The following is a 27,895-nucleotide window of genomic DNA, read 5'->3' as shown; positions in this document are numbered from 1 at the left end:
AGTGTGTACGGGAGAGATGATGATGGAGATGGCGCTGCAGGATAGCAACCCTGAAGTTTCTGCTCAGACAGTCACAACCTTCTCCCCTTCTTCAGAAGCACCCCCGCCCCATTACTCTGTGACAAAGGGTGGGACTGCACCTGCTCCTCTTTCCTTTTACACACACACCTGGGACACACACACACACACACAAATCCTTTTGTGCCTTCCCCTAGAAGGTTTCCATTACATATTCATCCCTCCATTCATTCATTTATTTATGAATAAATATTCCTCATTGCCAGGACCCATAGCCTGTAACCTGATCTTCCTGAACACGGGAGGGGTAGGGGAGTGGCAAGCATGCAGCTGAGTGGCCCTTAATTCCCTGCTCTCCTCAGAGGTGACCCCGAGCAAGGACCTGCATGGGAGAAATTAGCAAGGCTCAGTTTTCTGGAATCTACACAGGTAAGTAAAGCCCTGGTGTTACCTGGGAAGCTGGCCTGGCACCAGGTTTCTGCTGGGGGCATGAGCAGGGCTCACCTATCAGTGAGCCTATCCCTCTCCCTACACAAAAAGCCACATATCCTCAGCATGCTATTTAATACACCGTGCAGTTCTGTCATAACCTGCTTCTCCTGCCTCCTCCTCCCGACAGGCCACTCTGCTGGCCCCCAGAGTCTTGAAGCTGGCCTTCCATTTCCAGGCCTCCAAGCCTTCCTTCCTTCCCTCTGCTCATCCAAACCACCATATCCTTCAAGGCGATTTACGTGCTGCCTCCTAGAAGAAGCCAGCTCTGAATCTTGCACTTGGAATTGATCAGGCTACCTTTCGGATCTCTCATCAAATTGCTTGTACCTCTGTTCCGTACTTTACCTCCTTTGGTCTTGTTTCATCAGAGGCGGCTCCTGGAGAACTGTGTTATTACTGTTCTCCCTACTTCCCTGGGGTGCTAAACAATGTTGAAATGGGATCAGCCTTTTCCTGTGGAAACCCTTCTGTGGTCTCTCATTGCTCTTGAGATCAAGTCTGAACCTGTGAGGGTCCATGGGATCCAGTCTCCCTCTCTGGCCTGGTCTGTGAATTACTTGAGAGCAGGGACCAGAGGAGCCACAGTAGGGGCAACTCATCTGAAACAGCTGAGGACAGGAAATGAACTAGCTCAGCTTCTGTCCTCAGCACTTCATGCCTACAGGGTCTTCCAGGCTGGAGTGGCTTTGAGAAAAGACCTTTCATTTTCCTTGCAAGAGCGGTGAATGAGGAGGGGTCCCCAGAGAAGCAGCTCCTCTCTCCCCTTCCCGGAGGGTGAAAGACACACAGGCACGATAAGCCTTTTCCATCTGGCATTGTCTGCCTCAGACTTACTGGAGGGCCCCTCAGTGTAATTCTCTGGACTTGCAGCTGTGGAAAGTCCCCTTAGCAATGCCTTCTTGACCTGTTGGCCTACATTGTCTGCTGTGTCCGGCTTTATGGGCTTCTGAAGGAAATGCCCACATATTTGGGATATGATTCTATCTGCTACTAACCTAACACTACAGCAGCTTCCAAACTCCCCTGGGAAGTGAAAGTGATGAATTGAAGGAGGCCATGGTCACTGGGCTAGAATCCCAGACCTAGGAAAGTGCAGCGATTTAGTATCTGGTCTGCCAAACTTGCAAACTCAGATCTCTTTATCCATAAAAAGATGAGGGGTGGGTAGTTAAAAGGAGAGTTGGATTTTCAAACCATATATTTTTTTCTTGGCTATCGAAACCTGTCTTCAAAGAAAAGCTGACAGAGGAAGCTAACTACATGAAGATTCCCTTGTAGCTTCTGCTCTGTTTAAAATGGGAACTGGGACCTTGTTCCCCATCCTGTTTTCCCAGTCTAAGCAGAAACCCCAGGGCTCTTTGGGCTTAGATTAAAAACCCATGATATGACCCAGCCATTCTACTCCTAGGTATTTACCCAAGAGAAAGGCAAACAGGTCCACAAAAAAACTTGTACACAAACATTGCACATGAATATTGAAGCGTTTTTGGTAATAGCCCCAAACCGGAAGCAACCTTAGTATCTACCAACAGCTGGATGGATGAACAAATTATGTGTTTGTACAGTGCAATATTGCTGGGTAGCAAAGAGCAATGAATGAACTACTGATATGTGCAACAGGATGAATGAATCTCAAAATTTTGATGCTGAAGTGAAAAAAGCCAGACCAAAACAAGTGTATCCTGCACAACTCCATTTATATGACATTCTAGGACATTCAAACTAACCTTTAGTGAAAAATCAGACCAGTTGTTGCCTAGGGATGGGAGTGTGGAGGGAAGGAATGTTTCCAAAGGGCATTAGGAAAACTTTAGGTGAAGAAAACATTCCAGATCATGATTAAGGTGATGATTTATAGGTGTATACATATAACAAAAATGTGTCAAATTGTCCACCTTAAATATGCAGTTTATTGTATGTCTATTATACCTTAATAAAGTGGTAAAAGGGAAAAAAAAGTCACTAGATTGTTTGATCTTGGAGAGCTAGCTTAGAAAGCACAAAGATTCTCATCCAGTTCTCACCCAGTTCTCACCAAAGCTAGTCCTGGGATCCTGTTCTCTCCAGAGCCCTGTGACCAATAAGGAACCCAACCCCCGTCCTGCCAGTGTTTAATGAGCTACCTGGTAAGAGGCTCTAGAAGTTTCCAGGCAGATACCTGAGAAATTCTCTTTGCCCTTTAGCTGGCAAATAACATTAGAACCCACACTTTTCTATTTTCGAGTGAATGCAAGTTGGAGTCCCATAGTCTGACCTGTTTCGTCCTCTCGGGCAGGCCTGGTTACACTCCCATTACAGAGCTTTTCCAAAACAACAACAATAACCACAGCAACAAAATGCGACCCTCACCTCTGCCCCATTGAGTGTTATTTTTGATTCATCTTTAAATTGTTTTCTTGGAAGGGCTCGTTCCCACCTGGGACTCGCTGAGGGCGAGCAGCAGGTGAATGAGGACCTGTCCCTTTGGAGCAGCTTCTCCAGGAAAAGCGTCACCATATGCTCAGTAGCCAGAGCTGGGTGCTGGCTCATGGATTTTTCCAAACATTGGGATGAAATGGATAAAACACACTAGTGCTGCCAGGTGTAAAACAGAGAAGCAAGGCAGACGTGTATATATTTCCTTGTCTGCCAAGAGCTTCTACGTGCCCAGCACGACTCAGAGATTCACCAGGAAAGCACTAATTAAGCAATACGATTTTGATTTAATTGTTTTAGTTTTTGCTTTTGAATTCTTTCCCAGTACCTGTTAGCGCCGAGCGCTGGGCTGTATGCTGGGAAATGCACAGGAAGCTCATAATTGAGTGGGGATGATCTTGTCAGAGATAAAAAGGTGTAACACAGTGCAGTGCAGGGGTGAGGGTGGCCATGTGCTGTTTCCAGGCCACACCAAAGCCTTTCTAAGTCCCGTATGCCTCTAAACTGTTAGGAATTAAAGACAGGGGAGATCCTGTTAACCCAGAGTCATCAGGCACAGAGGAAATGGGGTTTAAGCTAAGCCTTAGAATGCCATGAGGGAGAGGTAGAAATTAGAAGAAAATCCAATAAAGAAACCAGAAATAAATGTAGTAAGAGAAATAGCGCGGCCTTGAATGTGATTGGACACAATGCTGAATGTGACTATAATTTTGTAAAGATTGAATAAAAAACAGAACGGTGTTAATTCCATATGAGTATGTACACCTCTGAAAGTGCACGTAACTGTCTGCTGAACTAATGTCTGAGCGAGCCTGGAGTAATCAAGTGGGACCTCTGCTTTATCTATATGGTTTAAATATTAACTCTTCCCAAGAGCTCTGTGACATTTTCTTTTATTATTTGTCAGCTATTTTGATTGTGGTAAAATACACACAACATAAAACTAAGCATCTTAACCATTTTTAAGTGTACAGTGCAGTGGCATTAAGTACATTCACACTGCTGTACAACCAGCACCATTATCTGTCCCCAGAAATTTTTCATCACTCCAAATAGAAACTCTGCACCTATTGAACAGTAATATCTCCCAGGCCCTGGTAACCACCATTCCATTTTCTGTCTCTATAAGTTTCACTGGCCTAGGTACTTCCTACAAGTGGAATTACATAATAGTCGTCCTTTTTTGTCTGGCTTATTTCACTTAGCCTACTATCCTCAAGGTTCATCTGTGGTGTAGCCTGTGTCAGAATTTCATTTCCTTTTAAGCTAGAACAACAGTCCTTTGTACGTAGATACCACATTTTGTTTATCCATTTACCCATCCGTGGACATTTGAGTTGTTTCTTCTACCTTTTGGCTATTGTGAATAATGCCGCTATGAACAATGATGTGTTGATATCTCTTCAAGACTCTGCTTTCAGTGCTTTTGGGTAAATACCCAGAAGTGAAATGGCTGGATCATACGGTTATCCATGTTTAACCTTAGAGGCCAGCATACTGTTTTCCACAGCTGCAAACAGGCAGCTGCAGCATTTTGCATTCCTATCAGCAGTGCACGAGGATTCCAATTTCTCCACTTCCTTGTCAATACTTGTTTTCTGTTTTTCTTTTTTTTTCTGTTTTGTTTTTTTTATAAGAGCCGTCCTAATGCGTGTGAACTGGTATCTCACTTGGTTTTGATTTGCATTTCCCTAATGATTAGTGGTGGTGACCATCACTTCAAGTGGATCTCAGAATTTTTAAGTAATAAAATATTTAAAAGATTTCAGTAATAAAAAAGGAAAAATTTAATGAAATACCTGGAAAACCTCGTATAAAGAGGGTGCCATAAAAATATATACACATTTTAAGAAAGGAAAAATCTGTATTAAAATTACACTGATGGTAACCACTCTGAGCACCTCTTGTCATTGCAGAAGTCAAACGTGACTTGTATTCATCTTTTGTTATCAGTATATATTGAGTATTACAATTTTGATACAGTTTTATCCTTTCTTAAATGTGTATACATTTTTTTGGCACCCTCTGTATGTGTCTTATCTCTAGATGTTTCCAGTTTTCAACAAACATGATGTTTGCATTTTTACCTTTCACCACATGGAGTGTTTTTGGATGGTGGCAAAATCAACACCGCCTCATTCATTTCTGAGATGTGACGGTTTTGCACAGGCCTGGGCGCCTGGAGCAGCTTTTCCGTTTGGATGGCCAGGTGGGAGGTGTAGGGATTAGGGGCTTGAAACGGTAGAGGCGAGGTGAGAGAGCAGGAAAATCATATCAATTAGCAAATTACATAGGGACGTTATAACGTCCCACCCCCACATCCCACCCCTCAAACAATTCACAACTATTTTGCTTCTAGATGAGTTGGAAATGACCCCTGGCCAAGGCTGGTCCTGAATGGAAGGCAGCCCCTGCACAAGTTGCAGGCAGTTTGCAAGTGGGGAGTGACCTGCTTGTTTCCAAGTAGTGGTGAAGGCACATGTCTGTCTGGGTGCAGACTTGCTCGAACTCGGGAAAGTTTCTGGAAATGCTCCTATACAGCTGTTGGTTCATTATAAGGCTGTGGGCAGTCTGCCTTTCTTCACTTTATCGAGCATCCCATTTTGCAGAGTGAGCTCAGTAGTGTTTTCTCCTGTCTACCATCCATCCCCATCTCCAGTCAGCTCAGATAAGTAGGTTTCTGATCCAGGGAGGAGCTCTACGTAGGATGGAGACAAATTCAAAGTCAGCATAAAGACTTCTTGGCTGAGATTTGTTACCTTTGAGATCAAAAGTTTAAGCTATTTGAGTAATATGACTTGCTCTTGATATAATATATTCTTACAAATTTTGCTCAAATGGGAAGCCGAACTGGCCATCTCAAACTCTCACCTTTTCTGTCTGACTGTTTTCAAGCCTAATTCAGCCTGTTAGGGTAGTGCAGTGTTTATTAGTTTAAAAATAAAATAAATCCCTTTTAAGTTCCCAGAAAAAGCATGTCACTGTACTGGGAGATTTCCAGTTAGGAAAGTGACCTCAGAGAGCGACTTATCAAAATCTCGATATAAATGCAATTCCATTAAAGAAGCTCGGAGAGCCCACCTCTGAGGGTCTTTGCCCTGCCTGCCTTCCTTTCTGCTGGGACTATCATCTTTTCTACCTGGCAAATCTTTCCTTTGAGACCAGCTCAGGCATCGTCTCCTTTGTAAAGCCTTTCTGGCTCCCTGGACAGGTAGAAACTCCCCTCTGGGCTCAACACCTTTGCGGCACTTACTGAATCCAAGTGGGGTCGGTGTAGACATTTCCTCTCTGCCATTAGTTTAGAACCTTGCGAAGTGGCTGGCTCATAATAGGTCTTCAGGAATCTGTCTGTGAAGCGTTTTCACTTCATGCCATGTTTTCTGATTAGGCAGGAACCAGATTGGACCAAAGCACCACAGTTTTTAATCCTGGATTCTTTGAGCACAGGGGCCTGGAAAGAGGCCATCAGCAACACAACAGACGAGATCCATGGTTTTCCTGTTCCTGGTCCTCATGAAGATGCTGCTCTCGCACTTAGCTCCCTTTGCTTCCCATAGTCAGAAGGGGATATATGGGTTTTATACTGAGAACAGCCACAGGCCTAATTCTAGGCACTTTCCTAGAAACTTGAATTTTGGCCCCAGGATAGCACCCTGCCAAGTCCCCCTAGGCCAGGGCCAGTCTTTGCACTTCCTGGGAGCACTTTCCTGACTCTGGGAAAATACGTGCTCCCTGGTGTCAGGGCCAGAAATGGGCTGGAGATGGTCAAGGGGCTGACCAGCAGCTGAAGTGTGGACTCTTCCTCTGTGGAAGTTGTGGTCAAACAAACAGCCATTTTGGAATGCCTGCCAGCTGTCTCCAGTAACCGTGTCTTTGGCTACCCAGAGCCATTGTCAAGGCCTGCCCTGCAAGATGCAGCAGGCTTGGGCTTTTTTGGGTTGTCTTCTAATGAATTTGCTTGAGTTTACAGAACTAAATTTCTCTCTCTCATTTTCTCTCTCTCTCTCTGCATTTGGAGATTCGGCAAAGACTTTTAACAAAATCCAGTGGTAGCTTTAAGTAATTTGGATTTAATCATTGTTATTCTTTCCATCTTTTGTCTAACATCTTTGTATAACCTCTCTGTATTTATAATTTTTTAAAAAATTATCGAAACCATATAGCCATATGGCAGAGAGTTGGAGAACAGAAAAGAGAAAAAAAAAAGTTCCCTCAATCCCATCATTGTGTCGCAACAATTTGGGTGTATTCTCTCCTAATTTAGTGTCTAGTTAGTTAAAGTTAGAGTAATCAGAAAATACTGTGTGATTCATTGTGGGTTCCCCCCCGCTGAAAACTGTGTCATAAGCAGTTTTTCTTTGGAACTCTATGGTCACCAGAAATTATTTTAGCATCTGTAGAATATTAAAGGATGGAGTTTCGTCAGAACTCCCTTGCTTGCTTTGTTTTAAACTTTCACTTCTAGTAGAGCTATTCCTTAAACAAATGTGTTGGCTTTCTCTGCCCAGGCCTACCTGTGAATGTCCTGTTTAGCTGTCTTTGTCCTGGATTTTGGTATCTAGGTCCCTGGAGAGTCTCTACCTCTTCAGGGCTCTTCCTTGGCACAGTTGTTCTTAAGTGCACTTAACTTATGGGAATTCAAACCTAACGTCTAGGTGTCACTCCCTTTGAGTCACTATGGTACACAGCAATGGGAGCAGTGCTGGTGAACCTGTGCAATGAACGTGTGGGTTATTTTAAATGGTTCCTGATCAGTGGCAGAGAATGTGTAGCCTGTCCACAAGGGGCCAGGCAGGTGGGTGATGGTTTTGCCAAGGTCCTTGAAAAAAAAAGAAAGAATAATTTAAGGGTCCCAGAAAAGCCTTGACTAACAATCATAGGAACTGATAAAGGGTTGTATACACAAAACCATGTGGGGTGTAAGTTTTAGAAATTTTAAGGGATTTCCAAAGGTAATTTTTATTTAATTTTCTACTTTCACTCTGATTTAGGACAAGATGTGACTTCATGATTGTTGGAAATGACCTAAGCTAACGTGGTTGGTCTTCCAGCACATGTCATGTGCTCTCAATAACCTCTAGGAATGGGAAGTAGATAGAGGCAATTTGTCCCCTTCCCTCAATTTCTCCCGTGGTGGCATGTTACAATAAAAGCAAGTCTTCGACCAAATTCCGCCAAGAGCAAGCCTGCATAAAAGCAGTCATACAACCTATTCTTATAAAGTCAGGGATGTATCTATCACCTTGCATAAGATGTTTGCTCCGAGGTGGGTGAAATAATATTCTCACGGTAGGATCGGCCAATGTACAGTGAGTCAGGTGCTAGAGCCCTGAAGTGGGGAACCCCAGCACCAAACGGAGCTCAGGACCTCCAGAAGGTTAGGCCTGCCCTTGCAGGGGTGGTGGGTATTGTAACATCTTTCCAACTAACCACATTGAACAGCATTCATTTCCCCCATGAAAAATGAAAAACTATTTCTGATGTCTCCTACGGTAATTATGGAACCCTTTAGATTGCCAGCGATATTTGAATCTTACTTTCGCTACCTCTGGAATGTGGATTCCTGATTAGATGGCTTCGGATGCTAACTTGCCAGATTCCTAGGATGTTGATTAAAGTTGGACTACAACTAGAAACAACCAAAATGCCCACTAAATAATTTTACATGTTTCTTAAATAACATTTAGTACAATTGTATCATGAGACACTCTATTGATGAAATGAAAGAATAAGGCAGGTCCCTGGGAACTGGTGAGGAAAGACCTCCAGGATATAGGATTCAGTGAAAAGAACAAAGTGCAGACATGTGAGTGAATAATATGCTACATTTCGTGTACCTGGAGCTAGAGGGGAATGAGAGTTTATATTTCTATGTTCTTATAATTGCCAAAAGAGTCTCTGGAAGGAAACACAAAATTAAGTTACCCCAGGGGTAGTGGTGGGAAAGGGGATTGGAAATGGGGTGAGAAGGGGAAAGCAAGACTTTTCCCTGTAACACATTTTACACTGTTTTGATTTTTTAACCCTGTGCATGTATCGCCTATTCTAAGCACATGACTATATAAGTTAATTTTCACATACAGACATCATACTATTTATTCTAAAGTATTTGAAAGTACATTCCAACACAGGCAACATGACGGGGGCCCTCACTCCTGGCGTCACTTTAAGGCAGTTCTCAAACCAGGGACCAGGTACGTAGAACTAGAGGAGAAGCATCTTGGTAGAGGATCTAGAAAAAAAAACCCAGACACTGACCTATTCGAGAGTAGAATGGAGCTTTGTGGAGAGCCCTCCTGGCTCACTGCATACAACCTACCGCCGGCCTTCAATTCTCTGGGGTGGAATGGGTGTCCAACAGGATGTGAGGGTCGGGTCCTTGTGAGTTCCATCTGTCTGGGGTGTGGGGACTTTCTAAAGAAAATTTCACTTGGTCTCCACAATACCTCTGAAAAGGAGTAAATAGTATCCCCATTGGACACAAGACACTAGGGCTCAAAAGCCACACGTTTGGATTCAAGTCATTTGACCACATTATTTTTATTCGGACACACAGGAGCTATGCTCTGTTCGGAATTTAAGTATTTCTGCATGTAGTTATTCAAGACAAGAGCTCTTTGTCTTGCCCTTGACCTTTGTTTCTTTTTACGGATACAGGGAATTTTCCTGATGGTTTCAAGGAAAGTCTGCATATACAGCATGAGAAGAGGAAAGAAAAGTCAAAGCCAAGAGGCCTCAGTCCTTGCAACCTGGGAGCCACAAATGTGACTCTAACCTTTCTCACAGCCATTGCTAAAAGGCAATGCAGGTAAGTTTGTCCTGTTCTGTGGCCCACACTAGGTACCTGGAGGCCAGCTGGGCAGAGCTACGACAGCTGACAGTGCCTACATCTCTGTTTTAAGTAGAGATTGAAAAAAACAAAAGCCTCCAGAAGGTAAGAGTCTCTTCCTTTCCCGTAGTGATTTGCAAAGGAGAAAGTTCTGGAGACTTTCCAGCAGCAAGACGTTGGTCGATCCGTTGGTCCCCTTGATCATTGCTCCTTATCAGTATTTCCGCCTGTGACTCACCCACCTCCAACACTTTCAGTCCAGAGGAGTTGTCACCCTGTAAAGGGCAGGGATGCACAAGGGCCACCTCCCTATGCCATTTACATTCTCATCTCAATGACTCTTATTTGTATCACCAGATGCTCACCGATGAACCATGACAGGCATTGTCTCATTTGATTCTTGCATTAACAGAGAGGAAGGCCAGACAGGTGAGAGATTACTTTCATTGGAAGGAGAACAAGACCTAAAGCAGGAGATGGAACCAGGCCTAGAAGCCAGGTCAGGAAACCCTCGTCAGGAGCTCTTCCCATCATGGCAAGTGTCGGGGTGAAGAGTCTCAGGATCTGGGTCTGTCCACCCCTCCTGGCCAGCAAAGCTTTTGTCTCATCTGCCACTGTGTCTCCAGTCCTGGGAAGAGCCAGGCTGGCTCAGGGGCATTCGACCTGTGCAGTGGGACACCGCTTCACACTCAGAAAGGCCCATGCTTGGTTCAGTGCTCTGCTGTTAACCATCTTGAAATCCTTAACACTTTTTTTTTTTGATTTTTAAGATTTTATTGGGGAAGGGGAACAGGACTTTTTTTTTTAATTGGGGAACAGTGTGTACTTCCAGGACTTTTTTTTTTTTTTTTTTTTTTTTTTAAAGATTTTATTGGGGAAGGGGAACAGGACTTTATTGGGGAACAATGGTCAAATTGTTGTCCTTTCAATCTTAGTTGTGGAGGGTTTTGTTCAGCTTCAAGTTGTTGTTCTTTCAGTCTTAGTTGTGGAGGGCACAGCTCAGCTCCAGGTCCAGTTGCCGTTGCCGCTGCTAGTTGCAGGGGGCACAGCCCACCATCCCTTGCGGGAGTCGAACCGGCAACCTTGTGGTTGAGAGGACGCACTCCAACCAACTGAGCCATCCGGGAGCTCAGCGGCAGCTCAGCTCAAGGTGCCATGTTCAATTTTAGTTGCAGGGGGCGCTGCCCACCATCCCTTGCGGGAGTCGAGGAATTGAACTGGCAGCCTTGTGGTTGAGAGCCCACTGGCCCATGTGGGAATCGAACCGGCAGCCTTCGGAGTTAGGAGCACGGAGCTCTAACCGCCTGAGCCACCGGGCCGGCCCAAGGACTTTTTTCCAAGTCAAGTTGTTGTCCTTTCAGTCTTAGTTGTGGAGGGCGCAGCTCAGCTCCAGGTCCAGTTGCCGTTTTCTAGTTGCAGGGGGCACAGCCCACCATCCCTTGAGGGACTCAAGGAGTTGAACAGGCAACCTTGTGGTTGAGAGCCCACTGGCCCATGTGAGTATCGAACCGGCAGCCTTCGGCATTAGGAGCACAGAGCTCCAACCACATGAGCCACTGGGCCGGCCCTATTCTATTTTTTTTTTTTTTTAAATGCTTGACATTTTAATAAAAAAATTAAAAATGAGTTGAAAAAAATTTTAAGTGTATCTTGAAATAGAGGAAACAGGGTTCATTCTACTTCCTGACTTAACCTACATCTCCCGGCTCAGTCTCCATGCTGGGGGTTGGAAGTTTGAGACTTGGCTGATGTCCCTGGGTCCTGACCATGCTGTGTGTCCTCAGGAAGCCACCCAGGGCCCGGGAGGTTATAGGCAAGTTGCCCTGGAATTATTCTCCATCGCTCCACCCTCTGGCCCCATACACTATACTGAAATGAATTGCAGTAAAATTAATGTCTGAGATGGAAAAGCAAGGAGAAGAGGAAGGGAAGCCCCAGACGGGCTCCTGGAAGCACTTCAGTCCTCTGTCACCCTGGAGGGCCAGCAAGAGTTGAGCTGCCAGAGAAGGAGGGTTGGGCTGTAAAACGATGGCCCCCACTTCCTTGTATTAGGAATTTTAACAAAAGAAGGAATATTAAACCACATAGTAATACTCTGCCAGCTTTTCCTGTGGTCCAAGAACATCTGCTTAAGGATCCACATGCCGTGGGGTGAGTCACTGTAGTCTGGTTTCACATTGGCTGGGAGGATCTCCTGATGCTGGAGGAAAACTGGTCTTTCTCCTATTGGAAGGGATCAGGCCCAAGGCCGCCAGCAATTGCCTGGCTCTGATGATGCTGGAGTGCTTTGCTGTTACCATGGCCTCCCAGCTTCTCCTCTGCCCCCGGCAGTGTGTATGGCGAAGTTTGGAAGAGGTTAGAAAAATGAGACAGATAGTCGCAGGATAGCCAACAAAACCTGCGCATGACCGTCTGTCCCCTAAACAACTGGCCACAAGGCCCGCACCTACCTAGTCAATCCCAGGATATTAGTCCTGATGGGATCGAAAATGTAGGACGGCTTCAGAATCCTGCAGTAAAAATCTCACTTTCCATAGTAGCAGCTTAAGATCCTGGTTTGGATCTTAAGACGTGGGCCTGGCAGGTGGGTTCTAAGGCTGCCCAAGGAGGGCAGGGTCGTATGTGAAAACTGTAGAGTGAACTCCCATGGCCTCAGTTCTCTGAAATGCTAGGAGGTAGGATTTGCTGTTTCTCTCATGGCAACTGTCTAGCAAGGGGCCAGCCACATTTGCAGCAGGCTCACATCTCCTGGCCAGTTCTAAGCCAACTTTTCTCCCCTCTGTCGCCGCTGGCTACCTCCCTCAGGTTACCATGGACATACCTTTTCCATTTTCTGGAAACATATTTGAGAAAAATAGTAAATAATTCATCTCTAATATCCTTGCATACAATGTATTTGGGACAATGTAGAAATTCTATGGGCTTAGTGAAAAGGGCATGGAGGAACCACACAGTCTTACAATGTCTGTGCTGGAACCATGATAGCTATCTTTTTCAAAAAGTCTTAATATACACTGGTCTTAGTGCTAAACTTACATAGATCATTTCATTTACTCTTTGTTGTTGTTGTTGTTTTTTTAATTTATTTTTTAAATTTATTGGGGTGACAATTGTTAGTAAAATTACATAGATTTCAGGTGTACAATTCTGTATTGCATCATCTATAAATCCCATTGTGTGTTCACCACCCACAGTCAGTTCTCCTTCCATCACCTTCATTTACTCTTTACCACAAATGACCTGAGGTAGCGACCCAATTGGACAGGCGGAAGCAGGTCAAGTAACTTGTCCAAGGTCACATGTGTTTTAAGTGCAGAGCTGACATTCACACTTAGCTCTGTCTGTGCCCAGAGCCCATGCTGTGTCACTAAGCTAGACCCCTGAAAGGACTTGAGAGTTCTTGTTTAGAGCTCTCACTATTCAGAGAGTCTGAGGCTCCAGGTGGTAAGGGACTTGCTCAAGGTCGCGCAATTAGTTAATAAAAGAGCTGAGCTGAGAAGCCAGACAAAGTTGAAAGAGCTTGTGCTGACAGGGTAACCTTAGGCAAGCTGATTAATATCTCGGAACTGCCCAGTCCTCCTCTGTAGAATGAGTGGAAAATACCTACCTCATAGTTTGTAGTGAGGACTAAATGCAACAGTGTATGCACCACTCCCAGTGCTGAACTTGGCCATTAATAATGCTACTACTATTATTATTTACTCTGGCAATGGTACCATCCTGGTACACTCACAGAGTTTCTCCTTGTTTGCTAAAATAAGAAGTAATCCTGTTTGCTGGAGAGGGACAGAGCTGGGCACCGGGCAGGCCCTTGTGGATCCTTATTCTTACCCGGCTGGTTGTTAGGAGGAATAATCAGAACCCAAAGTTGGGTTCCGAGAACTGGGCTGAGACGCAGTCCAGAGCTAACCGCTGTGAGGAAGGGCTAGCAGTACAGTGACCAATGTCTTGGTTTGCTCAGGACTAAGGGGTTTCCTGGGATGTGGACCTTTCAGGCCTAAAACTAGGATGGTACTGGAAACAGTTGGCCACACAAGATGACAGCAATTCTGGGCCGGGGTGAATATCCCCAGGGAGTTCTGAGCATTTTGGAGGCAGGGGTAGGGGTAGGGGGGGACCCGGACATGTTCAAGGGACTGGGCAAATTCCCAGCTACCTCCACTCTTGGCACAGGGGCATTTGCCCAGCCTGGTTTGGCAGAGGTCTTCCTATTTTGGCCCAGTAGGGCAAAATTCACCTTACTCAGTTGAATGAGGCTTGAAACCAGGTTACTTAACTATGATACAATCGCAGCAACTATTGGAGGACATGAAGGACTGCTTGTCCCTCTCTGGGCCACTGGAGCGCCCCTGAGCTGCTCTGCCCTCTGCACTGGGAGCCCCCACCGGCCACATCTGAGTGAGGAAGCTGCAGGCAGAACCCCCACCTGCCAAGACCTGGGGTGCAGGCTCCTCGTTGCCCGGGCCCCTCCTACAGGCTTGGGGGCATTTGGTATGTGTGATTTGTATGTTTTTTCTTAAAGAAGGCCCCCCCAAACTGCATAAGCTTCAGGATCCCTCAAAACCTGGACCCTCCCCTTTCGGAAGGCAGTGGCTATTCAGGGCTGAGCTCGGGCCTCCACAGAGCAGACAATCACTCCCAGAAGAATTTAGGGCCTCTCCGGTCTCAGAGCCTGGGTCACCCTTCGAGTAATTTTCTGGTGAAGATGAAGTAATTTGGAACAATGAAGACATTCCTGGGGAAAGGAGCTGTAAATCCTAAACTTCAGTAGGGCAGGCAAGTCAGGCCCCTTTTAGGCTCTGAGGTCACTGGGTGCTGAGGGTCAGGATGGAGGGGGTACTGAGAGTTGAGAGAACAAGGCTAACTGGCCTCCTCATTCCACTAGATTGTTGGTGGGTAACATTCTTCCTGAGGCTTTGTGCTCAGCATTAGATTCTGGACAAAATGAGGCTCACTGGCGCCCCCTAGGGCTCAAAGGCTGGAGTGTGGCCCATCGTGGAAAAGGCCTTGTTGGGCCGGGAGCCTTCTGGCTTTGGACAGGACACGTCCTATCTTTCTTGGGCCTCAGTTCCTCCATCTGTAAACTGCCTGACTCTTAAGAACCCGTCCAGCTGAGAAACACGGTGACACAAAATAAACGCATCAATACTACTTTCTCTCCAACCTCTATAAGAACTGCCCTAGTCCATTAAAACAAGAAAAGGATCAAAATGGTCAAGGTCAGGGGGTGAGTCTCTGTCAGTCTGGGCAAAGCTGAAACCCAGGCAGAAAAGAGCAGAACCTTGAGTTGGCCTCTTTCAGCCTCAATGCGCACAACTTTCAACGGCCCCCAGCCATCTGCCAAAATAGAAGGGCCGGAGTCCAGGAGACCTGATCTCAGGCCTGGCTGTTACTGTCCTCTGTCCCCAAGTCTGTCTGAGCCTATGTCCTCACCAGTTAAATGTTGGGGGTGAGGTGGTGGAGGTGGAGGGGAGCCTTCCTATTCTGATTTTCTTCTGAAGGTGTTGTAAGAATCAAATATGCAAGGGCTTTGAAAAGGATAAAGTTCCACTTGGACTGAAAGGATTATTATTTACTTAATTCCTTGAAAGAAAATCACAGTGAGAACTTTCTCAGCCCCTGAGTTTTCTGGGGATAATTCCAACATCATTTAGTGGGACTTTTATGCCTCGTGTATGTAGCTAGCTGGTAAACCCCTGTCCCGGAAACATTTGCAGCTGGATCTCACTGTTAAGTAAATGACCCAAATACGGCCTTCGTGCGTAGGCCTAAAATGTTCCCACGTTGTTTATTTATCCACAGCAGGCTAGGACGGTTAGCTCAGAGCCTGCCAGGGCCAAATTCCAATTGTTGTACATCCCATTAAATATAATCCAAAGAAACATTTTCATCTGTTTAGAAGCTCTACTTTGTAAGCCCCATGAAACTGCACCCGACATCTGTTGCCCATAGGTAAGACGCACACTGGAGCTGTGAGAGAGCCACACTGCTACCTGTCAGAGCACTCTGACCCAGGGACCCTCTACCTTGCAGTTGAGTGATGTCATCTAGACATGTAAGCACCCGCTCTGCCCCCTGGCGTTCCCTTGTGCTATCCCCTCACAAGGTAGTGGCTTTGTGCCACTGTCTCTGGGATGGCCTTCCTCTGTCATTCAGCACTGTCCAGGTGCCACCCAACAAAGGTGGTTGTGTCTTCTGTGCCTCTCATGGTCCTGTCTCTTCCTGGATCAGCCCCTAAATCCTCGGACTTACCACTCTCACTTAGCCCGCTTTTGAGTCAGAAAACCTCAGATATTTTTCCAGTGGCTCTGCTGAGGTGCTTGTACAAACACCAGCAACCCTCCTTAGTTTGGAAGTTCGAACCCTGTGGAATTTTACTCCCCATTGCTCAGGGCCTTTGGGACTGGCAGCAGGCCCTGGAAAACCAGATGGGCAAACCCCCAAACCCAAGCCAAATGCTTCCGTTTTGTAACAACCCCTGTGGTCAACTCGCATGCCTGGAGGTGGGAATGGCTCGAAGGGCTACCAGGGCTGTGCCTGGGGTAGGAATTAGGGCTAAATCTCCAGGGTACTGTCACCATAAAGTTGGAACTTGGCAGGTAATTTACCCAAAACAGATCATTGAAGAATGAGCATTGGAGCTAGAGGGGCCCGTGGAGATCAAGCACAGCTTCATTTTACAGAGGAGGAAACAAGTCTAGGAAGTTGTGCGAAGTGACTTGCCTCGTTTACATACTGATTACTGGCAGAGCTGGGGTGCCTAATCCATTCCTTTTCAACTACAACATCCGGCTTAAACTCGTGCAGGGCCAATTTGGACCAGAGAGCTATTTGCATGACTTGCCATGAGAACAGCCTGCAGACTGGCCATTATCTGTATCTCACAGCTGTAAAATCGGAACATTTCATTCCCCAGCCACGGTGACTGGTGCAGGGTGGGAACTATGTCAGCAGAGCTGGTGATAATATCACTTTTTCTGGAATAGTTGGGAGAGAGGTACGTGCTCCTTCTAACTATACAGAAACCTGGTCGTTTGGGCCTAGACCTGCCTTAGATCCCTTGACTCACAGAGAGACTGAGAATGAAGATGGCCCAGTGAACAGGGCGAGGAGACAGAAAGAGACTGAATACTAGAAATAGTGTTTGAGCTCCTGGATCAAGCCTCACCTGAAGTTTCCTGGGGTTTTTCAGTTATGAATATTCCTTTTGTACAGAACACATTTGAGTTAGATTTCCTGTCATTTGTAGCATACACTGGAGGTGCCAAATTCTCTGTTGTCATTTTCTACCATCATTCATTCTTTTGATCATCGTGCTCAAGCAGATGAACCTCCTGACATTGACGTTCCAAATTTCAGCTTAGGATGATACATATTTATTGGGCTTCTACTGTATTCCAGGTCCTGTGTTACCTTTGGGAGAGAAACAACAATGATCAGGACTCAGTTCCTGCTTTCAAGGAATTTATAGACTCAGAACTTGTTGTTAAATGAACCACAACACACGGTGATGTGGACACTTACGCAAGTCCACGCAAGGCCCACAAACTGTACCTAGGAAGAAGGAATTCAGGGTGGGGAGGTAAGGGGAGCTACCCAGAGGAGGTGACATGCTGAAATGAGAGCGAGGTAGGAGGCAAGATCCCCTTGGGTGACGACAGATCCCCAAGTTTCCCCAATCTCAACTGGCCTTGCTTTAAGTGATGGTGGGTCATTAGCGCCCTCCCCATATGCTTGTTCTTCCCAACTCATGACGCCTTCTCTAGGGAAGTTTGGATCAAGTTCAAGGGGCTGAGCTAAAGGCCATTTGGCCATATTGGCCACACTGGGGTTTCCAGGTTGGAGAGGAGATGACTATTTTTTTAATTTATATTTTGGGGGCTTTGATATTTATGTTCATATACTTGAGGATTTGTATGTGGGGATGAAGATAGCATTGCATTTATTTGGGGAGGTCTCAGAAAACTGAGATAGGGTCAAATATGGGTAGACTTTCCTAGATTCTTTATAAGACCCCAGCTGAGCTGTCTAGCCTTCCCTCCTGCTCCCCCATAGCTGCTGAATACAGACCTATCCTTCCTCTTCCGTTCCCACCATCCTTTGTACACACTCCATAAGGGGAAGAGAGGAGGGAGTGAGACCTAAAGACAGGAAAGTGTAAAATTTAGGAAACAAGAGGCTCTGCAGAGCCAAAGCCCGGGACGCTCAGACAGAATTGTCCTTTTCTCTGCCACCATCGAGGGCCACCAGTCAATGGCGGTCAGCTTTATCACCCTCTGAGGATTTTATTTAGAATGACATCATCTGTGCCTCAAGATACTGTCAAGGCCCTTCTGGAAGGACCTAGCCCCGTTGGACCTCCCTGCCTCACTGGGGAAACCACCCACGAGCCGCCTGCTACCCCAACATCATGCTCGTCGTTCGGTTGTATTGTTATTGGTGGCAGGTGTCTCCCTTTGGATTGTAAGTTCCTTGGAATAGGAGCTGCGTGTTTTCACCTTCCTGTCCTCGCACAGTACCTCCTTCACAGCAGGCATTCGATAAGCATATGTGGAATGAGTCAGTGGGTAGTAGATTCCGGAATGGATGAACCCTTTCCATGGACGAGGACTGGCAATTAAAACAACAACAACAGGGTTCTGATGAGTCTAACTATGGGCTTTAGAAGCCTTATCTGTCTCATCTGAAACATGAGGCTAGTGGACACTTGTGTTCAGGCTTGAAAATGTTGATTTTCAAAAAGTTCAGAGCACTGAACTTTCTTACAATGGCAAGTTTGCCCAAGTGAAACCTGCTGCCTCCTGAAATGCTTTCAGTCTGATGATTCCAGTTGGTATTTTGCACAGGCTGAGGACCAGGCGCTCCGCCCCCCAAACCCCCTTCATAGTGCAAAGGCTTTTTGTGCTGACTTTCCCAGGGACCCATGCTAGTTAGGGCAGAGCTGGACACCCCATCAGTTCTCTTTCTATGAGACCACATTGCCCCATCATGTTGATGATACCTGCAAGACTGCAGACATTTCAAATATGCCAAGTGTACGCTACAGAAATTGGTGCAGTTGCCAGCCAAAACGTGGGGCCATAACTGGAGGAGATAAAGGGAAGTTGATCTCATTGCAGATATAAAACCAAGAGATTGGTGAGACTTCTTGGCACCCATTATGGGTTGGAAGAAGTGAGAGAAACTGAGAAATGGAAATTAAGGAAAAGAGTTTGAAAAGAGGTTATTATTAGAAACTAGCTGGTCAAACTTGGGGCCAGTTCCTGCTCAGTAGCTTTGTGCCATTCCTAGCAATGGGGTGTGGCTCTTGGCTGAGGGGACTTGCTTGGCAGTGACACAAGAGGAAGAGATGCTGGGCTCCTAGGGTTTGGGGTCATTGCATTTGAAAGTTAAGAGAGCAGAGGCTATGCCTCTTAGGATGTGAACTCCTGATTCCACCTGAGCCTGTTGAACAACTAGTAGAGAAGGCGCGTTGGCTGCCCTGAAAACGAAAGATTTTAGCATATGGTAACAGGCCGCTGATGCACGCTGTTTCAGTATCCCGGAAGCCTGCTCTTACCCTACGGTTGAGACGAGAAGCTATTATCAGGAATGGGAGACCCAGAGGAGGCTATAGTATTAGATGTTGTCATGCGGGGTCTTTGGTCTCGCTTCCCACATAAGAACGCAGGATATGGTGAGGACAAAAAGGAACACCCACGGAGCCATAGGTAGGGGAGTCAGACCACTATAGTCTCGCTGGCGGCTGGGTTGGAGACACAGGAAGCAGGAGCCACATGGTCCGCAACATGTTGTCTGCTTCTCTGCCAACCAACCCCCTAGCGTAGCCACGGCAGTTATATCAGTGGCTAATAGCTAACTGGTTACAGCTGATGGCCACCTAGTCACAGCTGGTGGCCATCTACTACCCGAGCCAGCACTTTTCCATGGGAGGCTGAGAGCCTGGAAACTGCTTTCTGGGACTCTGTCCCCACAAATGTCTATGCCACAAATTTAGGAGTTTAGTTTTGCGGGTTCTATTACCCCAGGAGATTCTGGCTACAGTAGTATTTTTGAAGGTGGGTGTCTGTGGTTAGATGTTAGAACTCTAAGTGGAAAAGTTAAGCACATTTCTTTAAGGTTGCAGGTGGCAGACACTGTTAATTAGATACCCCCAAAGTTTCTCCCAACCGCCTTCTACCTTACCATTTCTCACTGTCAATGCTAGAAATGTTAAATACTCACTTCTCCAGTCGTTCTTACTGATAAGGGTGAGCATAGGAACCTGGTCTAACCCATGAGATATGAATGGAAGCTTGACAGTAGAAGTTGGGGAGTTCTGAGAAGGTTTACGCCTTCATGATAAATGAAACAGAGGGCCAACTTTGGATTTCCCCCTCCCATGTGCTGTAAATACAAATGTGATGGCTGGAACTGCAGCAGCCACCATGTGATTGTGAGGGAAGACTGAGAAAATTGCAGTGATGTCTGCTCTGGCATGACTAATCCTATGAACCAAAACCACAACCACCTCTCTCCAGGCTTCTTGTTTTAGAAAAGAAGTCTTATAGTTGAGTTTTCTGCTTTTTGCAGATGAATGTAATCATGACTGACACCTGGGACTTCTCAGTATGTTGAGTATACAAGTACTCAGCTGTGTTTTGAACCTCCAAGAGGGGGGAGAGGATATGCAGCAATTCCCAACTGGTATAACTCAGGTGCAGTTTTATTTAATAAATCATTTTTGTGGGACTCGTGTTTCAAGCATACCCTTTGGGAAACTCTGGGCTAGGGAATCACAAACCTGTTATGACAGACAGACCCTTGGTTGGCTCCCAGGCTTGTGCCCTGTTTAATCCCCTCCCTTTCAGTGTAGGCAGGACCGGTGCCTTGCTTCTAAAAGTAGAATATGGCGAAGGTGATGGGATGTCATTTCCATGATTACATTAAGATAGATAGATGATAGATAGATAGATAGTTAGATTTTCCTGCAGCTCCTGAAGAAGTGGTCATGTAAACCGCCTATGGAGAAGATCACATGGTAAGAACTATCTTTAGCCCCTAGGATCTAAGGGCCTCAGTCCTACAACCACAAAGAACTGAATTCTGCCAACAACCTCAGGGGCTTGTAAGAGGACCCCCGGCCGCAGGTGATAGCCCCACCTGCAGTAGCCCCACCTGACAGCTTCACTGTAGCCATGTGAGACCCTGAGCAGAAGAGACAAGCTGTACTGATTTCTGACCCAAGGGAACTGAGATAAGAAATGTGTGTGCCATTTAAACTTTGTGGCAATTGTTACACTACAATAGAAAACTTTTCCAACATGCCTGGGAAAGTGCCAGCTCCCAGTACAAGGCTCCAACTTGTATGTTGGTCCTGGCAGATGGGATCTGGGGCTGAGGCGGTTACAGCTTTCTCTGTGATCACTTCTCCAGTAAAGATGTTCTAATCTAGCAAGCTATTTAACGTATAAAACCCTCAAACAATGAAACAGCTCTGAACACAGGCTGTTTTGCCATGAATGTCATTGCCTTTTACTAGTTCCGAGTCTTTAAAAATACCAGATTGCTTCATATGAAGAGTTCATTCTATGTTCCATCTATTTGGAGAGAAATTGGCTATTCTCACCAAGGGGTACAGACGCTGTTCTGTTCTTAGAGACTAGTTGGCCCTTCAGGGTACAGAAGCTGGTTTCCTGGTATTTGGGTTATTTATCATCCTTCTTTGCCCGTATTTGACATTCAAAATATATGCTTTCCTATGACACTTCCAGAATAGATGGGTGAGAGTGGCAAATCAGACTTTGCTGGGATCATTAGCCCAGTGATATTCCAAATTATTTTTTAGTAAAAAGAAAGCTATTTATAATTTTTGTCTTTGGCTCCACACCAACAAGCAATTCTCTGACGCCCGCTGTGTGTCCTAAAATTTAACTCAGTTCTGACTCTGTGTAACCTCAAATCCCACAGGTTAAAGGCTAGTCCTGTAAGACTTCCCACTACCTGTGCTTCTGATCTAATAATGGCTACAGATTGGAGGTTCCAAAGACTCCCTGCTGGGCTTGATCAACTTGCTAGAGCAGCTCACAGAACTCAGAGAAACATTTTACTTACTAGTTCTCTTGTTGTTTATAAAATGCCGTAACTCAGGAACAGCCAGATGGAAGAGATTCATAGGGGAAGGGGCACAGAGCTTCCATGCTCTCTAGAGCATGTGGTTTTGTGATATTATTACAAATCATATCAAACTGCACCATTAGAAAAATCATGGAACAAGAGCTACAATTGACCAATAATCATGAAAGGATAATGGTAGTTATCCATTAACTTAACGTTAATCAGAGAAAGGCAAGTCTTATTTCAATTTAAAAATTTTTTTCGTCAGTTTAAGATTGGCAAAGATTAAACCGAATGATCAAACCTAGTAGTCAAGGTCTAGAAAAGTTGGGCAATTTCATACTCTGTTAGGATCAGAAATCAGTGCAACTCCTCAGGAAGCCAATGATCGAAACTGTGCCAGTGTTCAGTGCCACCATTTATGCAGGTCGTCATTTCTTCCGATTGAGATCTATTCAGCATACATTGTTGACTGGCAAACAGCATGATCTCCACTGCATAGTGTGTATGAGATTATATACATTATACCGTGTAAGAACTGAGAGAAGGGTTTAGAAAGATAGTCACAGTAGTTCTTTCTGGATCTTGTTCTCACCACGCCTGAGAGGCCAGCCAGTTCCTGGTCCTCCACTCCCCTTCCGGGTAACTGACTGAACTGGATTCTTTGGGCGCAGCCACAGTAGGCAAGGAAACCAGGTCATTACGTTAGGCCATTTAAAGGGATGCAAAGGAAATTTTGGCTTATTGAGAGGAGAAAAGGAAAGCCATCTATTTTAATACTGAAGAACAACCACCTTAGAAACTAGGAGAAGCTTCCTGGACTAGGCTGCCCTAAGGAGACCAAAGATAGTCATTTATGTGGATTTTTAATGTCCTTTTTTTTTTTCTTTCTGGAGCATTTACTCATACCTCCCTCCCACTCCCTTATATTGCGAATCTTTTCTTTTTTTTTTTTTTTTTGGAGAATGGAAGTTTTATATATACAACTCAGAGAAACCACAGATGATGTGTCCCAGCCCAGCCACCCTGAACAGCTGGGGATCCAGGCTGACAAGGTTTGGTGGTTGCAACAAGCACTTGTGCATCTGGGAGTGGAATTTCTCCAGCTTTTCAACCTGTTTTCTTGGAAACAGTTGGTTTATGTAAACTGTGTCTGGATGGAAACTTTTTATGAAGAACCGAAACGAGAAGTTACATTAGAAAATCAGATTTAGGTTCTGCTCTCCCTGAGCCCAATATTCACTATAAGGGGAAGAACTGAAAAAAAAGAAGAAAGAAAGAAAGAAAGAAAGAAAGAAAGAAAGAAAGAAAGAAAGAAAGAAAGAAAGAAAGAAAGAAAGAAAGAAAGAAAGAAAGAAAAGAAAAAAGGAAAGGAAAGAAAAGAAAAGAAAAGAAAAGAAAAAAGAAAAGAAAAGAAAAAAGAAAAGATGTGAGTCTTGAGTTTTCTCTGGAGAGAGTGACAACTCAAAGTGACAGCCCTTTCTACTCTACTGCTCATGGGCTGGAAACCCCAAAGCAATGGGGCCAGGCAGGTGATGGTGAAGCTGGTGAATGGGGACTCTGGTGAACTGGAGCGGAGCTCTGAGCAGTGGCTTTGACACAGATCCAGGAGTGTCACCTAATCACCTGTTTTTGAAAAGAAGGCAGAGATTAGATTTCCATGTCAAATCTCTCAATATGTAAATATGGGTAACTGATTGGAGTATTTAAAAGATGTTGTATGAACCTTTCTGAGATAGAGCTGGAGAGTCCCTCAGGGATCATCTTGTTGAATAGATCATTTTGGAGATAGAAGTCTGAGGTCTAGAGGAAGAAATGACTTTCCAGAATGGTACCAAAAGTTGGAGCAGAGTCTGAACCTGCTGATTCATGGTGTGGTTTTACTAACTGGCCTTCAGCTGATGGCTCTTTCAAATAACCAAAACGTATCTAGCCAGGTTAATTCCCTCCCACCTCTCCTTTTCTCTCTCTCTTCTTCCTTTCTTTCAATTATTTATCCATTTATATATATCTCCTTTTCGTTGTTTTCTAGACAATTTTAAATATCAATTTCTCTGATGCAGGAAGTATTTAAGAGAGTGTTTCTTAATTCTAAGTTCTTAAAACTTTTTAAGGTAAGCTTTTATCATGAATTTTTAATTTTATTGCCCTATGCTCAGGAAATTTGATTTATAGATCTCCATATTTTATATTTTATTGAGATTTTTTTCTTCAGAGCCAAATGTATGGTAATTTTTATAAAATTATTTTATACAATAATTTTTATAAAGATTCCAAGGGCACAATAAATAACATTTATTTTTCATTAGCAAGACACTGAATTCTATGTATGTATTAAATTAAGCTTGTTGGTTGTTTTAAATTATATTTTTTGGGGGGGAGTACTGGGGAACAGTGTGTTTCTCCAGGGCCCATCGGCTCCAAGTCATTGAGCTCCCGCTCTAACCAACTGAGCCATCGGGCCATTCAGATCCTCTATGTCATTTATTTTCGTTTTACTAGATTTATCAAATTCAGAAATAGGTATATTAAAGTATTTCACTATGTTTTTTTTTTTGTGTGTGTGTGTTTGCTTTAAATTAAGTTCTTCTTATATTTTTAGTAGATTTGTGTATCTTGTAACTATATTGTTTGGAATATTAAGATTTGTAGCTGTTATATTTTCTTCAAACTGTATCTTTTGCCGTACTATTATGTCCCTCATAACTCTGATTAATGCTTTTAACTTTAAATTCCACTTTGTCTGATGTTAATATCTCTATCAAACTACCTCCCCCGCCTTTTTTAGCATCTCTGTTAGGCATCTCTTGTCCATCTCTTTATTTTCTTTAAGTATGTCATTTTAGTATAAACTACACATTCTTATTATAAAAAATTTAAGAAATACAGAAAAGTATGAGGACAAAAGCAGCAAATTATCAAAAATTCTGCTACCTGAAAATAACATAATATTTGGTTGACATCATTCCAGACGGTTCCATATGCATACATAGAAAGAGGGAGCTCCACAAACAGAGACAGAGAGAGGCAGAGAGACAGAGAGAGAGACACACTAAAACAGATGCAAACAACTGTGTAAGGATGGTATCATTTTATATGTGACACATTTAAAAAAATAAACACTGCATGTAACTTGAAATGAATTTAACAGAGACAAATGCTTAGATCAAACTACTTCAGATAATCGTTTCATCACTAAAAGGGAAATCTGTTTCTAGAAGATGCCAATAAATTTAAGGGAATTTAGGAAGTTAGAATCATTGTGGGTTTTTAAAAAATGTGTTTCCATATAGACAGCATTGATTGATTACTTGTTGGGAAAGATAAGGAATTAACACTTAGATATATCCTGCATCCTGCCCTTTCCTTCCTCCCAATTTTGATGCTTATTTTATTTTAACTTTGTCAGAGTTTTCATTTGCATCTTGCAACCATAATTCTCTCGGGTGTTTAACGGCATTTCTATATCTAAGTGGATCCCATGCTTTCCACCAAGCCCATTTCTATGGCTTCAGAATAACCGCACTCTTTATTTTGATTCACCCTTTAGTGAGCAGGATTTCACCATCAAGTAGACTTTTCAAAAGGGCTCATAGATGCTGTATTTTCGGAGTCCTTTCATGTCTGAAAATGTGAGCTCTTGCCTTTATACTTAAGCTCCAACTTGGCTGGATAGAATTCACTTGGATCATACTCTCTTTTCCGTGTAGACATTTCTCTTTGTTCTGGCACTTTCCAGATTGCTGCTGGAAAGACATCTGAAACCTGTTTTATTTTCCTCCTTGTAAGTGAATTTCTTTTTGTTCCGAATGTGAAAAAATATCTATAGATATTTTATTTTCTAAGTTTAGTAGGTTGGCTAGAATACACCTGAAGATTTACTGTTATAGATTTTTCCTACTAAATGGTATGTATTTTCAATCTTGCAGATTTAATCTCATTATAATACTTATATGAGTTTACTCTTTAAATACAGATCTCTCATCCATTTGGAATTTATTCTGGTGTGTGGTATAAGGGATGGGTCCAAAATTATCTTTTTCCTAATGACTGTGCAGGTGTTGTTTGGGGCATTTTGAATTTGAACGGCTTACAGGGCATGCAGGTGAAGCAGTCTGCAGGCCACTGCGGAATAGGGCTGGGGAGGGGTCAGGGACCGAGGTGCCAATTTGAGGCTCATAGTGGGGATGTTCAAATAAGGAGATGACTGAGATGGATGGGTGTGAAAAACACATAAATAACTACATTAAACCCACCAAATCAATAAATAGTATTTAGTAAGTGTTTATGATGCATTTAAGAATAGTTCGTTAACAAAGACCTTTTCACATCAAAGGTTGACATGGAGCTCAGGGGCACGATGGTTAGTCGTAGGATGACTAACAAAGTGAGGAAGTTGCTTGGCCTTCACTATGATTATTTATTATAATGAGGGTTTCCAGATGACAGGAGATTGGTTAAAATTGTTATCTCGTATCATTTTGGGGAAGATGACTTAACTTTTCTTCTTAATTATTAGGCATTTACAGGAAATGGCCCAAGTTAAGTTTCGCTGGTTAGCAGAATAAGCTAAGTTTCACTTATATGTCTTTAATGTTTTTATCTGCTCCGGGAATTTTCAAGTTTAGTTTCCATTTTCTATTTAACTTTTAACAATTCTTCTCTTTTGGTCATTCACTCAGTAGGCTGAGTAGGACCAACCATGATAAGCGTTACTCTCATTTACCACTGTTGGTGCAAGTAGGCCAAAGAATCACATATTCTTTGTTTCTGCTAATTGAGGTGTCGGAACCAGATGGTCATGTAGTTGCTGTTACCAACACTGGCATCGCCATCATGGACATGGGAGGTCCGGTTACTGAGTTGCTCAAGTTGTCTAATCTGGGGGCGGCCGGATGGCTCAGTTGGTTAGAGTGCGAGCTCTCAACAACAAGGTTGCCAGTTCAATTCCTGCATGGGATGGTGGGCTGCGCCCTCTGCAACTAAAGATTGAAAACGGCTACCGGACTTTGAGCTGAGCTGCGCCCTCCACAACTAGATTGAAGGACAACAACTTGGAGCTGATGGACCCTGGAGAAACACACTGTTTCCCAATATTCCCCCAATAAAATTTATTTTAAAAAAGAAGTCTAATCTTGATGGATATCATTTGATATGTGAGTGACTGTGGAAAGGCATTTAAAACCCTTGAAAGAAAACAATGCATTGAGAGGTTAATACGAAGACTATAAGGAGACTAGTAACCAAGGATTGAAAAATTTCCCGGAGCAGAGATTTCCAGGAACCAAGATTTAATCAATTACATAAATCAAATGAGTTATAATCAGATTCAGGCTTTACCTTCCTGAGTCAGCCTACATTTTGGGGGATAGTCTGTAATTAATTGGGTTTCAATTTTTTTTGGAAGACAGTGATTTGTATTAGTAGAAAATGTATTCATCTCCATTGTAAAGTACAATTGCTGTGATTCCAGGATGAGCGCTTTTATGTTTCTTGCCTAGCTCTCAAAGTAAAACTGAACAGAACCTTCTGGTTCTCCTAGGGTTTCAATTGTATTTGCTGAGTTATTTGCATAGGCACCACATGACGTGTTAGCAAGCGCATGTCCTCATGATTATTTAGCAGGATGAACATGGGGGTGTTTTACTTCAGGAGGCAGGGTTGCAGGTGAGCTTCCACCTAAATTAGGCCGCCATATGGTGTGAGCAATCACGTAAGAGGCATTTCTATGGAAACAAAAGACAAACAAAGGTTAATAGTTGGAGCAAATGATAAACACCGTTTCTGATTTGGGAGAGCAGCCAGCTGAGAAAATTTCTAGATTTGAGTTAGAAATCACCTTTAAATGGTGGAGTGAGGATGGCAGTTTCAATCTGATGGGTTTTCCTGGTCTGTAGTTTGACTGTCTTTGATGACATCATTGGGTGTTGTACTGAACTCTCGAGTGGCCCATCCAACAACAGGCTTGAAAGTTGTCCATACATGATCTGTTGTGGTGGTTTCTCTGAAGTTTATAATTAGATGATGAAATCTCAGTGAACCGCA

General features: G+C 44.0%; 1 long non-coding RNA gene across 1 annotated transcript; it reads left to right on the top strand.

The window, feature by feature from the left end:
• Positions 1-369: 369 nt before the first annotated feature.
• On the top strand, positions 370-26,764 carry LOC141573144 (uncharacterized). Its single transcript, XR_012498751.1, has 3 exons — positions 370-447; positions 9,583-9,733; positions 26,633-26,764. It is a non-coding gene; the product is annotated as an uncharacterized LOC141573144 (long non-coding RNA).
• The last annotated feature ends 1,131 nt before the right edge of the window (positions 26,765-27,895 follow it).

Source organism: Rhinolophus sinicus, linkage group LG09 (assembly GCF_036562045.2).
Source record: "Rhinolophus sinicus isolate RSC01 linkage group LG09, ASM3656204v1, whole genome shotgun sequence".
NCBI classification, from domain to species: Eukaryota; Metazoa; Chordata; class Mammalia; order Chiroptera; family Rhinolophidae; genus Rhinolophus; species Rhinolophus sinicus.
This window is presented reverse-complemented; position numbering and strand designations above follow the sequence as displayed.